Raw genomic sequence first — 14,938 nt, forward strand, 5'->3', positions numbered from 1 at the left:
CTTTACTCTCTTTAACACATTCCTTCCAGGGCCTCCACTGTACAAGGCCCTATACATGGGTTTCGGCAAGACAACTTCACATAAATCCTTATACAATTTTTGCTTGTTCACTGTAGATTAATATTCGTTGGAAAACCTCGTTGAGAGAAATCGGACACTTGCGACAACTTCTCTGAAGTACCCAAAAATTCCGCCCGATAGGGTTTCGGTTGCAACACCAAAGTCAGGCAGCGCGCGCCCCAGCGTTACTTGGCACACGGTGCACAAAAACGCATCACTGACATCACGCAGAAACATAAATCTGTTAACAATCTGCCTCAAGAAAAGGTGTCCCAGACCCACTCCACCATCCTTCACTTTTCTAAACAAATTCGTCCGGCTGCACCTTTCCCATTGTGCAGCCCACACAAAAACAGCAAAAATTCGATGTAGCTTTTGTATGCTCATTCTTCCACAATGCAACACTTGCATCGCATACCACACCTTACTGATAAAGAAAAGGTTGCACACGGTGGCTCTAGCGAAAATTGATAAGCCTGTTCCTTTCCATCTTTCCGCCTTCTCACGCGCATCCTGGGTCTGCACTCTCCAATATGTTTCGCTATCGCGATAGCTTTCTAGCGGTACTCCAAGGTACTTCGTTGGTGTCTTCACCCAGGGTACGTTTGCAAAGTGGTCTATCGTCGTTTACCATGCTCCGTGCCAGAGCCCCACTGACTTAGACCAGTTCACTCTGCTGCCTGAGGTTTTGCAGAATTCAGCGACACATTCAACGGCCTCTGTTACACCTTCTCGATTAACGGAAAAAACCGCTAAATCATCCGCATATGCCAGCAGCTTCACCTCCGCAGCTTGCAGCCGAAAACCAGTGATTCTTTCGTTTTCAATGATGTCTAAACACAAAGTCTCGATGTAGATAGCAAACAGAAGAGGGCTGAGGGGGCAGCCTTGACGTACCGAACGCTGCACACGAATGGGGGCCCCCAGACACTGGTTAACAATCAATCTCGTCGTACAGTTCCGATACGCCAAGGCGACTCCCTCCCGGATAACATACCCAACATTCACACAATCAAGTATGCACAGCAAAATTTTATGCGCGACACAGTCGAACGCCTTTTCGAGATCAAGCTGCAAGATGGCAACGCGACTATTTGTAAAATCACAGCACTCGAGCACACATCTTGCTTTGTGTATGTTGGAAAGAATAGACCGGCCTTTTATCCCGCACGTTTGGTGGGGGCCAACAATTTCCTGGATTACACTCTGTAACCTTTGCGCAAACACCTTCATATAAATTTTATAATCGACATTTGTGAGAGCAATTGGCCTGTACCCTGTTACGTGTCGTAACTTGTCAGCTTCATCCGTTTTCGGAATTAGGACAGTATGTGATTTAGCATAAAACGGTGGCAATTCACGTACGTCGTAAGCTTCATTAAAGACCGTCTTCAACACTGGCGCGATTCTGCTCTTAAATGATTTGTAAAACGCCGCGCTTAACCCGTCTGGTCCTGGTGATCTCCCAGAATTTAAATTGTCTATTGCCATTTCTACCTCTGATTCGTTTATTGCCTGCTCTAAAACGTCTTTCTGCTCGTCGCTGAGTCGCGGCAGTGCCCCAAGAAACCTGTTCTTAAACGTATTTATGTCTGCATCCTGTAATGCGAAGAGCGCCTCATAGTACTCAAAAAACGCACGCTGTATATGTTCGTTTTCGTCTGATAAGATGCCACCCCATTCTATGCTATCAATGTGATTTCGCCGAGCATGAGCCTTTTCAATTCCCAACGCTCGTTTGGACGGCGTCTCCCCTGCTGCTATATCTTCCGCTCTGGCCCGCACCAACGCTCCACGATAACGGTCCTCTTCTATTAGTTGAATTTTCTGCTTTATTTTCCTAATGTCATCGATCCATTTACCAGGCGCTTCACTTTCCTTTTCTAGCAGTTTTGCAAGCATACATCTTAGATTGCGTTCGTTTAGATTCTCTTCGTACGCAATGGCACTAGATCGTTCGACTGCTTTAATTTTAACCTGTTCTTTGCAAAGTTCCCACTGTTGCCATATTCTCAGTTCACTACTAGGCTCTATTTTGCTTATTTCTTCAATTACTGCACAGCTAAATTCATCGTCCTTAATTAGCTTGTTATTTATTTTCCACATATCCCAACTAAAAGCACTGCCCCGTTTTTTCAATCCTATCCCACATACTACTAAACAGTGGTCCGAAAAAGCCACCGGCACTACATGGTAACTGTTACATTTTGGAATCACATCCAGCGATACATAAATGCGGTCCAGCCGAGCATGGCTTGTCCTCTGAAAGTGTGTGTACTTCACGCCGCATGCGCCTTGCAAACACTCTGCCACATCCTCAAGGTTCCATTTATCTATGATTTGCGACAGTATCTTCGTACTTGCGTACCTGAACACCCTTGCACTGGTCTTATCGCAGCCACTTAGGACGCAGTTGAAGTCGCCCATGATGATAAGCTGTTTCTCGGAACAAAGACGCTGTTCAACACTTTGAAAAAACGCAGCCCTTTCGTCCGTAACATTTGGTGCGTACACACAGACAATTCGCCACTCAATGTTCTTATATGTAAAATCGATAGCGACACAGCGACCTGACGGACACGAGAAATGAGCTTGCACGACAAGACCCGGCAACTTCTTTACAAAAAGGACGCTGCCAGCAGATGTACCTATGTACCTCGGCGTCCTTAGTTGCCAAGACGTTCTCCCCGTCTGCCGACGTGCTCGCCTGACTCGAAGGTAATTCTTCCTCTTCGAGTGGCTTCCTTTGGTTGCCGGGTCCAATAATGTCTCCGCTGGGAGGCCCTGATGCGTCGGTCGTCCCGGCATCCTTGCCAACTTCCACGGCTCCTTTCGCCGCCTCCTCCCTGAGCTAGCAGGCCAGAACTATTCCAGGAATCAAGGTAACCCATGCCATTCGTGTTTCTCCTATGCACACACTACGGCTTCGCTCACCACTCAGGTAAAAGTGGCAGTGCCTGCGCCATCGACGTTAAACTGCGTTGAGAGCAGGAGAAGAAAAATACAACGTGGCCTGCGCAGGAATTGAACCTACGACCTTCGCGTTATTAGCACGACGCTCTAACCAACTGAGCTAGCAGGCCAGAACTATTCCAGGAATCAAGGTAACCCATGCCATTCGTGTTTCTCCTATGCACACACTACGGCTTCGTTCACCACTCAGGTAAAAGTGGCAGTGCCTGCGCCATCGACGTTAAACTGCGTTGAGAGCAGGAGAAGAAAAATACAACGTGGCCTGCGCAGGGATTGAACCTACGACCTTCGCGTTATTAGCACAACGCTCTAACAAACTGAGCTAGCAGGCCAGAACTATTCCAGGAATGAAGGTAACCCATGCCATTCGTGTTTCTGCTATGCACAGACTACGGCTGCGTGGACCACTGAGGTAAAAGAAGCAGTACCTGCACCATCGACGTTAAACTACGTTGAGAGCAGGAGAAAAAAAATGCAATGTGGCCTGCGCAGGGATTGAACCTACGACCTTCGCGTTATTAGCACAACGCTCTAACCAACTGAGCTAGCAGGCCAGAACTAAAAATGCAATGTGGCCTGCGCAGGGATTGAACCTACGACCTTCGCGTTATTAGCACAACGCTCTAACAAACTGAGCTAGCAGGCCAGAACTATTCCAGGAATGAAGGAAAGTGGACCACTGAGGTAAAAGGGGCAGTGCCTGCACCATCGACGTTAAACTGCGTTGAGAGCAGGAGAAAAAAATGCAACGTGGCCTGCGCAGGGATTGAACCTATGACCTTCGCGTTATTAGCACGATGCTCTAATCAGCTGAGCTAGCAGGCCAGAACTTATGGGGCTTTATTCTTTTGATAACGCTCAAAGGGCTAGAAGCAGTTGTCGCTCTCTAGCACCAGCGTGACAGCCCTAGCAGTCAGAGCTGTGACCCCCAACCCGCGGTGCGGTGTGTCGCAACCACGGCGGGTTCGGGCCAGAGGGGACAAACACGAGTATGCTACTCGGAGGAGCGTTTATTGCTCCCGAGCAATACAGTGCAGCAGCAACAATACAACCGCCGTAACGAGGGAGAGGGTTCCGCTCGCGTACGGGGGTGAAAAACACAAAGGAAAGAACGCACGCAAAAATGTGGGGGAAGAAGGTTCCGCTCACCTCGCGTGGTTCCTCGCTCACGGCCCGCGGCGGTCAAGTCACACGCGGTGGCCGGGCGATAAGGGCAGCGGTCTCCGTGGCAGATCTCTGATCCGTGCGTGTGCACGGCTCCCGCCAGAAGACAAGCGAGCCTTGGGAGAAACGCGTCTCCTCCCGGGCTGTGGAGAGGAGGTCTCTCCGTTGTAAGAGGGGAAAGAGGGAAAGTCTCTGCGGCGGCGTCGCGGCGGGGAGCGAAAGGAAGCGGGGGTGGCGAGAGTGCCCTCCCGCGCAAAACCTCCCGAACGGCGCGCGCATAGCATCGCGGGATAATTACGCGCGGCCGTTACAATGGGGCAGGGGATTCATGTGTATCCCCACATCCCCCCCTCCTTAAAACTGCCCTACGGCCGAAAGTGACCGCGTTCACACAAAAGGGTATACCGAGTGGGGCCTGCGAAACACCGTTTAACTTTAAAACCAATTAAGAAAAGATTCAGCTCACAGCCAGCAGTGCCGTCGTCGAAGGCAGTGGACGCCAGGGCAGGAAGGCAGTGTGGATGACCGCCACGGACGACCGTGGAGCCCAGGGTTGAAGGGGGTCGATGACTGCAGGTCCCGTGAGTCGGCCAGGGCAGCTTTGCCGGGACGCGCGGGCGGCAGGCAGGCTCAGGGCAATTACGCACCGTGTCGTAGCGTACGGCAGGCCCCCACTCAGCTGGATGAACCGCTTGCTCTTGGCTCGCCCTCTTTTCCTCTCGTTGGGGGGTGACAAAGGCGCGCCGACCCATTTTCCCTCTGCCGGAGAGGACTTGCGAGGCGGGCCCAGCGGGGCACCAAGCTTCTCTTGCTGGCGAAGCCGCTGCCGCGGGGACAGGGGGACTCCAAGGCGGCCTCTCTGCTGCAGTTTTCGCCGTGGTAGACACAGGCCCCGGTTTCTCCGAATTCTCGCTCACTCGTCCCGCGGCCGACCGGAAGCTGTTTTTTTTCGGCATGGTTGCTCTATGGTGGCAGCGGGATCTTGGTTTTGGAATGCGGCCGCCCTCCAAACGGCCTGGCTCTCGGTGTTCGCTGTAAAGGCTGGCCTGCGGCTGCAAGGCTGTCTTTTCTTTCTAGTTACTTTCCAGATTTACACTTTTTTTTTGAGCTAGTCTAACCCCGCTCGGTCGTTTCCGACGAGAAAGCGTGTGCTTGCTCCAGAAGCCGTGGTGCGAAATATGGAAGGGGTGTTCCGTCCATATTAAGCAGGAGAAATTACTCCCTGCGCGTTGGTCAGAGTTGGTTCTGCCGTGGGCGCAAGTTGTAACGAGGCGCAGGGCTCTGTTGTCGAGCCTTGCGTCTCGTTGCGGCTGCCTGCTGGCGGGGGAGGGTGTTCTCCACAGGCCACTCGTTCCCTCTGTCAAAGTAGGGTTTGAGATCACAGACATGCACTAGCCCGCCGGTCGGTCTTAGCGTCAAGTCCGCCAGCCTGTAGACGAGAGAGGAAAGTTTCTCCCGAACTACATATGGTCCCGTCCATTTCGGCGCCAGAGAAGCAGAAGACTGGCATCGCTCAGAACGTGACTGCGCCTCAACACCAGGTCACCCGGTTTGTAGTGAATTTCCCGATGAGAGCGGTCATACTGCGCTTTCTGCTGGGCCCGAGCAGTGCTCAGATTCCAGCCTGCTTTGTCCAAAGCCTCCGTCATGCTCGCGCGCAGCCCGGTCGCATAGTCGGCGCGTGCCGACCAAGCAATCGGGGTGTTGCTGCGAACCTGCAGAGTAAGTTCTAACGGGTTCGGCAGCTCCCTGCCAAGGTTGAGAGCGGCAGGTGTGTACCCAGTCGAGCGGTTCACGGTCGACCTGAGAGCAAACCCAATATCGGGGAGACAGGTGTCCCAGTCGATGTGCGTCTCCGCAAATGCAACGAGCATGTGCTTGATGTTGCGGTTCACGCGTTCCGTGGGATTCGCCTGGGCGTGGTACGTGGTTGTTCTCCTGTGCTTAATGCCAAGGACCGCACAGGAGTCCACGAAAAGTTTGGCAGTGAAGTACGATGCATTGTCCGTTATCAACTGCCCGGGGTAGCCGAATCGTGTGAACACCTCGATCAGCTTCCCCATGATTACGCGTGCCGTCAGCTTTCGAAGTGGGAACAGTTCCACCCATTTGCTGAAATGGTCTGTGACAACGAGCAGATATTGTTTTCCACTCGGAGTCCTGGGGTAAGGTCCCATGACGTCACAAGCCGCAATTTGTCAAGGACCCTGGCTATTGATCAGCTGCATGAGCCCAGGTGGGCGTCCACCACGTGGCTTGACCCTTTGGCACACGTCGCACGAGCGGGCGTAGCGTATCGCATCCCGCTTCATGCCAGGCCAGGTAGCGAGGCGGCACAACTTGAGGTAAGTCTTAGGGCCACTCGCATTCCCAGCGATGCACGCGTCATGAAAGTAGCGTAAAAGTGCTCCTCTCAACGTGCGTGGGATCACCACCTTGAAGGACTCGTGTGTATCCTTCTCGGAGGGGATATATCTCAGCAGGATGCCATCGGAGTCGAGCAGATAGGAATCCATCGCGCTCACAGCATTACCAGCTGTGTTCGAGCGCCCCGCACGGACAACAATACCAGTTGCCTCCATGTGCGCCGCGGCCGCGCCGCCCAGCTCCCTGAGCCCGTCGAACACTTTTCGACAAAATGGATCCTCCCGCTGTGCCTCCAACAGCTCCTTTCTGCTGAATACGCTCACCACTGAACTGATGCCTTCAAAGTGGTTGACGCTTTCGCCCTGGGAAGGCGGGGTGCCCCTTTCCTCGGCGCGTTGTGTGAGCTGCGCGGCAGTCGCGCTGCTCTGGCTGTCGGGCGCGGCGGAGTTGGCATTGTTGTTACTTCCCAAGGTGTCAACGGGCGCGCGCGAAAGTGCGTCCGCCACCACGTTGTTCTTGCCCCCCCTGTAGCGCACGGTAAAGTCGTAACGCTGGAGGAGTAGCGCCCATCGCGCTAGGCGTCCGGACGGCTCGCCTAGGCGTCTCAGCGAAGTGAGTGCCATGTGATCAGTCTCAATCACGAAAGCGACTCCATCGACATAGTAGGCGAACTTCCGCAGAGCGAAGATAATCGCGAGACATTATTTTTCTGTCACGGAATAGTTTCTGTCTGCGGGAGTTAATGAGCGGCTGGCGAACGCCACCGGTCTCAGGCTACCTCCGTGCTCTTGAAGCAGGACTGCTCCTAAGCCCAGGTCACAAGCGTCCGTGTGGATCACAAATTCCCTGTTCAGGTCAGGCAGCCTTAGCTCTGTGGTTTCCGCGAGCGCGCAAGTGAGATGGCGTAGTGCCGCCTCTTGCTCGGGACCCCAATGCCACTTCACACCTTTCTTTAACAGTGTTGTTAAGGGGGCTTGCAGAGCTGCGCAATCTGGGATAAACTGTCGATAAAAGTTCACCAGCCCCAGAAAGCGTCTTAGTCCGCCTATATCTGCCGGCGACGGGAACTGCAAAATAGCCCGCAGCTTGTCTTCGCACGGCAGAAGGCGTCCTTTGTCTAGCGTAAACCCCAACAGTGTTATTCGGGTCGCCGCTATCCGGGTCTTGTTCGGGTTCAGAGTGATTCCCGCAGACCTCAGCCTTTCCAGTACATCCCTGAGATGGCGTAAGTGCTCATCAAAGGTTTCCGAATACCCGACAATGTCATCCAGGTAAGCAAGAGCGTGGTGCCACCTTGCATGGCCTAGGACACGGTCCATCAGACGCTGGTAAGTCGCGGGCGCTCCGACCAGGCCAAACGGCATTCGGGTAAACTGGAAAAGTCCCCTGTGACAAGTGAAGGCAGTTTTCTCTCGATCACTGGGGGTCATCTCCACCTGAAAGTATCCTCTGCTAGCATCGAGCGTAGTGAAGTACTTCGCTCCACAAACATTGGACACTATCGAGGGAATGCTCGGAAGTGGGTATGCGTCCTTCCGTGTCACCTCTGTCAGGCGTCGATAATCCACACAAAGGCGGGTTGTTCCATCCTTTTTGGGCACCAGCTCCACTGGAAACCTCCAGGGGCTGTTTGATCGTTCCACAACGCCTGTATCGAGAAGCTCGTCCAGTGCGTTATCGAGCGCTTTCCTCTTAGCCAAGCTGACTGGCCGAGGATTGCACTTCCATGGAACAGCGTCGCCTGTCTCAATTTTGTGCCTAACCAGCGTAGTGCAGCCAGGCCGCTCCGTGAATACTGCGTCGTACTCGTTTAGGAGCAGAGACAAACGCGCTTTTTCCTCCCCCACAAGCTGTCTGAGTTGTCCAGCAGCGGGTGGGGAGGCCTGCATGCCGCCGCGGCGCGAAGTGCAACCGCAGGGGGGACAGGGGGTCGCGCGGGAGGAGGGAGGTTCCCTTCCGGTCGACAGGCTGGTGGTTCAGCCGGGCCGAAGGCGTTTCGAGGCTCTTTTTCGGGCGATCGTTGCGTACGGCTGCGCGCGAAGCATCGGAAAGCGAATGTGCTTTCGACGCTTTTTGGGGTTGAACGAAAGGGTTCAGGGTGCCACATGCTCGCTCACTATATCCTCCGTTGCAGACGTCAATAACAATGCCCGTCTTGGCGAGGAAGTCTCTACCAAGAATAATTGGAAACGATAGGTCGGGGAGGTGAGCGAAGCGCTGGCGCCTCACTCGTTTCTCCCACCGCACAAGCCGCGCGGCACCGCTCGCGTGTGCAGTGCCGCTGGCTAATCGGAACGTGAGGTTGCTCGCTCGCAGTCGGAGTCCGTTCCGACGGAGATGCTCACACACCTCGTAGCCAAACAGGGATGCGCTCGCTCCTGTGTCTTGCAATGCCATGAACTTACGTTGTGCCACTGTAAGCTCAATAAGCGGTACTGGCGTGTCGCTGGGTGGTTCCAAACGACAAGCCAACGGAGCTAGGAGTTCGTGTGACTCACTGAGCACCGCTGTTGATGCCGCCGCCGGTTGCGAAGCGTTGCTCACCGGCGGCTGCGTTCGTTTCCCGAAAGCACGTGCTCTCGGTTCACGGGGGGTCTGCACTCCCGGGCGTAGTGCCCTCGTTGGTTGCACCGGTAGCAGAGGGTATTCGGCCATTGCCGGGCGGGGAAGTTGTCGCCTCGCGCCGGTTGACCGTTCCTCCCTGCCGGGTGAACCGTTGCAGATGCCCTTTGGTCTAGCGTCCTCGGGTCGGTATGTCGGCCCCGATTCTGCATACCTTGGCCACGCGCAGCGTGTGCTGACCGCATAGCATACGTGTACGGGTCGAGAGCTCGGTCTTATAGTTCCCAACCGTTTCTCATTTGCCCGTCACTTAATGCAACCATCTCGGCTCCCTGGGAACGGTTTCGAAAAGTGTCTCCGTTCCAGGCGCATCGCGGCTCAAGTGCCTGCGACGCTGGCGGGGGTGGCCGATACGCGCGGGATGCGAGTATGTCCGCCTGTATGCGCTTGGCTGCCGAGGCGAGTTCGTCCAAGTCCCTGAACGGTACGCCTCGTAGGTAGGCTGCGAAGGTAGGGTGCGCTTGTCGCGTGACACGCTCTACCTTCTCGCCGTTCGAAGCTGAGGGGGTCTGCAAAACGATAGACTTAATTCGTCCATCGCCCTCACGTACTCAAGCAAGGATTCGTCCGGATGCTGAGTACGCAGCTCCAACTCGCGCCGCAGACGACGGTCGTAATCTGCGGGCAAGAACTCCTCGCGAAACCTCGCTCGGAACTCCTCCATTGTGCCAAACCGATCGCCAGTAAGGCAGCCTGATCAGTCAGTGAGATTGGCACGACACGCGCCAGAATCTCGCCATCGGAAAGCCCTGTCGCCTGCTGGTAGGTCAGCATGCGCTCAAGGTACTCGTTGGCACTGACAAAATCGCGATAGCCGCCGTAGCTGGGAAGGTCCACCCTTAACCTCGGACTCGCCGCTGGAGCGGGTGTTTGCAGGTTGTTCTGCACGATACCCGTGAGGCTCTCTATGAGGCGCAAGGCGATGCGAAACACAGCCTCTTGGGCCTGGCCAGGTAGTTCTGGCTGAGGGGCCCCCTGGGATGAGCAAGATTGCACATGTCGCGCCATGCTCTCCCTACCTGGCGGCATAACGCTTGGCGAGAAGTGCCTAGCGTCGCCGCTCGTCTGAGCCGGTGTGTCGTGTGAATCACCGCTCGGCTCAAACGATATAAGATCACAGGGGCTAGCGTCAGCCTCTGGGAACACACCTGCAGTAGTTGTTAGCGCCGTGCCAAGATGTTGCTGCTGAGAAGCCGTATTGGAGAACCACAGCAGGGACTGGATGTCAATCCCGCTCGCCGCCATGGCTAGTCTGTGTGTCGGCAGTCGCTCACACAGACACTCGGTTTGTCACCCCTCTGGCCCCATGTTGGGCGCAAAAATATGGGGGTTTATTTTTGTGATAACGCTCAAAGGGCTAGAAGCAGTTGTCGCTCTCTAGCACCAGCGTGACAGCCCTAGCAGTCAGAGCTGTGACCCCCAACCCGCGGTGCGGTGTGTCGCAACCACGGCGGGTTCGGGCCAGAGGGGACAAACACGAGTATGCTACTCGGAGGAGCGTTTATTGCTCCCGAGCAATACAGTGCAGCAGCAACAATATAACCGCCGTAACGAGGGAGAGGGTTCCGCTCGCGTACGGGGGTGAAAAACACAAAGGAAAGAACGCACGCAAAAATGTGGGGGAAGAAGGTTCCGCTCACCTCGCGTGGTTCCTCGCTCACGGCCCGCGGCGGTCAAGTCACACGCGGTGGCCGGGCGATAAGGGCAGCGGTCTCCGTGGCAGGTCTCTCATCCGTGCGTGTGCACGGCTCCCGCCAGAAGACAAGCGAGCCTCGGGAGAAACGCGTCTCCTCCCGGGCTGTGGAGAGGAGGTCTCTCCGTTGTAAGAGGGGAAAGAGGGAAAGTCTCCGCGGCGGCGCCGCGGCGGGGAGCGAAAGGAAGCGGGAGTAGCGAGAGTGCCCTCACTCGCAAAACCTCCCGAACGGCGCGCGCATAGCATCGCGTGATAATTACGCGCGGCCGTTACAATGGGGCAGGGGATTCATGTGTATCCCCACAAACTATTCTAGGAATGAAGGTAACCCATGCCATTCGTGTTTCTGCTATGCACACACTACGGCTGCGTGGACCACTGAGGTAAAAGGAAGTACCTGCACCATCGACGTTAAACTGCGTTGAGAGCAGGAGAAAAAAAATACAACGTGGACTGCGCAGGGATTGAACCTACGACCTTCGCGTTATTAGCACGACGCTTTAACAAACATAGCTAGCAGGCCAGAACTATTCCAGGAATCAAGGTAACCCATGTCATTCGAGTTTCTGCTATGGACACACTACGGCTGCGTGGACCACTCAGGTAAAAGGAAAGTGCCTGCACCATCGACGTTAAACTGCATTGAGAGCAGGAGAAAAAAAATGCATCGTGGCCTGCGCAGGGATTGAACCTACGACCTTCGCGTTATTAGCACGACGCTCTAACCAACTGAGCTAGCAGGCCAGAACTATTCCAGGAATCAAGGTAACTCATGCCATTCGTGTTTCTGCTATGCACACAGTACGGCTGCGTGGACCACTCAGGTAAAAGGGGCAGTGCCTGCACCATCGACGTTAAACTGTGTTAAAAGCAGGAGAAAAAAATGCAACGTGGCCTGCGCAGGGATTGAACCTACGACCTTCGCGTTATTAGCACGACGCTTTAACAAACATAGCTAGCAGGCCAGAACTATTCCAGTAATCAAGGTAACCCATGCCATTCGAGTTTCTGCTATGGACACACTACGGCTGCGTGGACCACTCAGGTAAAAGGAGCAGTGCCTGCACCATCGACGTTAAACTGCATTGAGAGCAGGAGAAAAAAAATGCATCGTGGCCTGCGCAGGGATTGAACCTACGACCTTCGCGTTATTAGCACGACGCTCTAACCAACTGAGCTAGCAGGCCAGAACTATTCCAGGAATCAAGGTAACTCATGCCATTCGTGTTTCTGCTATGCACACAGTACGGCTGCGTGGACCACTCAGGTAAAAGGGGCAGTGCCTGCACCATCGACGTTAAACTGTGTTAAAAGCAGGAGAAAAAAAATGCAACGTGGCCTGCGCAGGGATTGAACCTACGACCTTCGCGTTATTAGCACGACGCTCTAACAAACTGACCTAGCAGGCCAGAACTATTCCAGGTATCAAGGTAACCCATGCCATTCGTGTTTCTGCTATGCACACACTACGGCTGCGTGGACCACTCAGGTAAAAGGTGCAGTGCCAGCACCATCGGCGTTAAACTGCGTTGAGAGCAGGAGAAAAAAAATACAACGTGGCCTGCGCAGCGATTGAACCTACGACGTTCGCGTTATTAGCACGACGCTCTAACCAACTGAGCTAGCAGGCTTTTTTTTTCTTTATTACCGGTATCATGACACTCAATATACAGACAAAACACACCAGTGTGACTTCGGTTGGCGGAATACAGTCAAAATTTCTTCAGACACTCCATTCCATCAAATACATTGATCCACTCAGGGGGCTCGGGTAACACTGATAGACTTCTCTCATGTATACCATATGCTGAATAAAATTTTCGCGTACAGACCGAACATTAACATCTGCATGGCGGACTGCCATTCTGATTTGCCAGAGACTGTGAGGGCCCAATGCATAAACATATCAAAGGGAATGCCTTCATCACACTTGACTGGGAGAAACTGGATCCCGTATGGCGTTATAGGCAGCTGTTTCCTTAAAGTTCGCTACAGTATGTCCCAATGGAATATAGGGTCCCAGCAGTCAATAAATACGTGTTCAATAGTTTCTGGCTTTTTGCAGAGTAAGTAGTTAATTATCCAGGGTACAAGTACCCCTTTCTGATCTAGCCATGCTTTTACGGGTAGTGTGTTCGTGTGCAGCTTAAAGAAAAATGATTTGACTGAAGGTCTTACCGGCATTTTTTTTACCCGTTTTAAAACGTCCTTTCCTGGGCCCGCACAGTAAACAGACCTGTACATCGGTGTCGGCAGTAGATTTTCAATTAAGTCTGCATACAGTTGGTTTTTTGTAACAGAGCAGAGATAGTCCATTGAAAACCTTGAATGCAACATGCAGAGGGAAACAACAATTTCATGGAAGTAACCAGTCACACGGCGACATCTTATATCACTTGTAGTCACAATAAATTCAGGAAGCGCTTTCGCAAGTCGAACTTGTATGACTGTGCGCAAAGAACTGTGGCTTTGATCGCGCAGAAAAAAGAAACGTGGCACAATCTGCCTAATAAACAAATGAGAAAGACCCAGGCCTCCACCGCGGACTGAGCGGAAAAGGTTGGTACGACACACCCTCTCCGAAGTTGAGCCCCATATGAACACAGCAAAAACCCGATGCATTTTCTGCACATTTGCACGGGACATACACGGCACTTGCAACACATACCAAACTTTGGCTATCAAGAACAAATTGCAAGCAGAGGCACGTGCAAACATTGAAAGGCCGCGACCCTGCCAGTTTCCCGTCCTCTCCTTCATTCTCTCCGTTGCATCACTCCAGTACCTTGCGGGTTCCTGATAGTGCTCGAACGGCACACCAAGATACGTCGTAGGTGTGCCTGTCCATGTCGTACAAGCAAACCTTTCTGGCTTGATGTCCCAGTTACCATGCCATATACCAACACTTTTTTCACAGTTTATCTCTGAGCCCGTCAGCTTACAGAAAGCCTTAGCGAGGTTGACCACTTCCAACACACTCTCGCGATCTTGACAAAATACGGCTATGTCGTCAGCGTGCGCCAACAGTTTTACCTCAGTAGAATGCATTCTGAAACCTCGTATTGCTGTTTGATGAATCACTGCTAAACAAAAGGGTTCGACATATATAGCAAACAGAAGAGGAGACAGTGGACATCCTTGTCTTACTGAAGATTGCACTGGAACCCTTTCCGTTAGTGACTTATTTATTATGCGCTTGGTACAACAATCGCGATAGGCCATCATTACACCGTCTAAAATTGTGCTGCCTACATTTGCATTCTTCAATATGCAGAAGAGGACTTCGTGTGACACCCTGTCGAAAGCTTTCGCCAAATCGAGTTGCAACATGGCAACTTGGCCGTCCATGTCGTCGCAGCATTCTAACACATTTGTGGCTACGTGAGTGTTCGTGCAGATTGTTCGACCTTTGATGCCGCATGTTTGATGTGGCGTAACTAATTGCTTGATCACACCTTGCACCAGCTTCGCGAGCACTTTCATAAACACTTTGTAATCGGTGTTCGTAAGGCTGATAGGCCTGTATGAACCTACTGACAGCAGCATGTCACGATCATCCGTCTTAGGAATCAAGACGATATGAGCAGCTCTGAAGGACGGTGCACCCGCCTTGTTTTATACGCCTGATTGATAACGCGATGCAACATATATGCTAGTTGATGGGCGAACGCTTTGTAAAATGTGGCTCCTAAGCCATCTGGTCCAGGGGACTTTCCTGCCGGCAGTTCGCCGATAGCGGCCTCGATTTCGCGGACACTTCTCTCTTCCTCAAGACTGTCTCTGACGTCATCTGCTATCTTTGGCATACCAGTCATGAATTCTGTGATGAAAGTGTCGCTGACACGATTAACGTTGCTAAACAACTCGCGATAATATTCCACGAATGCCTGCTCTATCTTTTTATGCTCACTCGTCACCTCGTTCTTATAGCGGATCTGTTTGATTTCATTTTTTGATGCATACCTCTTCTCGTCAGTAAGAGTGCGTTTATTCGGTGCTTCCCCAAGCTATAATCGTTCGCCTCGTGCACGAATCATAGGTGCCTTATATCTTTCATTG

General features: G+C 53.0%; 4 non-coding genes and 1 pseudogene across 4 annotated transcripts; all 5 read right to left on the reverse strand.

Annotated features, from left to right (window-relative positions):
- Positions 1–3,069: 3,069 nt before the first annotated feature.
- Positions 3,070–3,143, reverse strand: TRNAI-AAU (transfer RNA isoleucine (anticodon AAU)). The gene has a single exon. It is a non-coding gene; the product is annotated as a tRNA-Ile (tRNA).
- Positions 3,144–3,513: 370 nt separating this feature from the next.
- On the reverse strand, positions 3,514–3,587 carry TRNAI-AAU (transfer RNA isoleucine (anticodon AAU)). The gene has a single exon. It is a non-coding gene; the product is annotated as a tRNA-Ile (tRNA).
- A 7,962-nt stretch (positions 3,588–11,549) lies between these two features.
- Positions 11,550–11,623, reverse strand: TRNAI-AAU (transfer RNA isoleucine (anticodon AAU)). The gene has a single exon. It is a non-coding gene; the product is annotated as a tRNA-Ile (tRNA).
- Positions 11,624–11,992: 369 nt separating this feature from the next.
- Positions 11,993–12,066, reverse strand: TRNAI-AAU (transfer RNA isoleucine (anticodon AAU)). The gene has a single exon. It is a non-coding gene; the product is annotated as a tRNA-Ile (tRNA).
- A 525-nt stretch (positions 12,067–12,591) lies between these two features.
- Positions 12,592–13,639, reverse strand: LOC149346011 (uncharacterized; annotated as a pseudogene).
- Between the last annotated feature and the right edge of the window lie 1,299 nt (positions 13,640–14,938).

The sequence above is a fragment of the Amblyomma mixtum genome, chromosome 4 (assembly GCF_055824585.1).
Source record: "Amblyomma mixtum isolate Tamu chromosome 4, ASM5582458v1, whole genome shotgun sequence".
In the NCBI taxonomy this organism is placed as follows: domain Eukaryota; kingdom Metazoa; phylum Arthropoda; class Arachnida; order Ixodida; family Ixodidae; genus Amblyomma; species Amblyomma mixtum.